This window comes from Chiloscyllium plagiosum, chromosome 45 (assembly GCF_004010195.1).
Source record: "Chiloscyllium plagiosum isolate BGI_BamShark_2017 chromosome 45, ASM401019v2, whole genome shotgun sequence".
Taxonomy (NCBI): domain Eukaryota; kingdom Metazoa; phylum Chordata; class Chondrichthyes; order Orectolobiformes; family Hemiscylliidae; genus Chiloscyllium; species Chiloscyllium plagiosum.
In genome coordinates this window covers 2,690,958-2,692,013 of record NC_057754.1, presented here as the reverse complement: position 1 = coordinate 2,692,013, position 1,056 = coordinate 2,690,958, and positions in this window count along the sequence as shown.

Genomic DNA, 1,056 nt, shown 5'->3' with positions numbered 1-1,056 from the left:
CAAATGACTTTCTCGTTGCTCATCTTTGCATATTGTCTCTTGTCAGCCTGCATTGACCTATGACTTTTGACCTCATTCCCAACCAGATAAAGATCCAGCTTGTTTTGGTTATGCTACACCATGATCAGAACCTTCTCTTGGCTCTGCTGGCGAGTGAACTCGGTAACCACCAGTATCTGAGCCGAACAGATTCGGAAGAACACGGACTCAGTCGCACATCCTGCGTTACTTTGAGGCACGTGATCCAGATTCTCCAGCTCCTCGGATGCTGCCTGACCTGCTGTGCTTCTCCAGCACCACTCTCTCAACTCTGATCTCCAGCATCTGCAGTCCCCACTTCCTCCTATATGATCCAGGCTGACTTTCCCAGTCAAGTATCTGAAGGACTGCTATACTGCTGTCGGTGATGGATTTCATGGGGCAGGAAAGTAGTGGTGAGACTGAAGTCCCACCTGCCGTCAGTTCAATATATCCCCTGCCCCAAGGCTCCATAGGCAGAACTTGATTTGAGACAAAACAAAAATGCAGATGCTGGAATCCAAAGTAGACAGGCAGGAGGCTGGGGGAACTCAGCAAGGCAGGCAGCATCAGGAGGGACAGACAGGAGGCTGGAGGAACACAGCAAGGCAGGCAGCACCAGGAGGGACAGGCAGGAGGTTGGGAGATCACAGCAAGGCAGGCAGCATCAGGAGGGACAGGCAGGAGGCTGGGGGAACACAGCAAGGCAGGCAGCATCAGGAGGGACAGGCAGGAGGCTGGGGGAACACAGCAAGGCAGGCAGCATCAGGAGGGACAGGCAGGAGGCCGGGGGAACACAGCAAGGCAGGCAGCGTCAGGAGGGACAGGCAGGAGGCTGGGAGAACACAGCAAGCCAGGCAGCATCAGGAGGGACAGGCAGGAGGCCGGGGGAACACAGCAAGGCAGGCAGCGTCAGGAGGGACAGGCAGGAGGCTGGGGGAACACAGCAAGGCAGGCAGCGTCAGGAGGGACAGGCAGGAGGCTGGGGAACACAGCAAGCCAGGCATCATCAGGAGGGACAGGCAGGAAGCTGGAGGA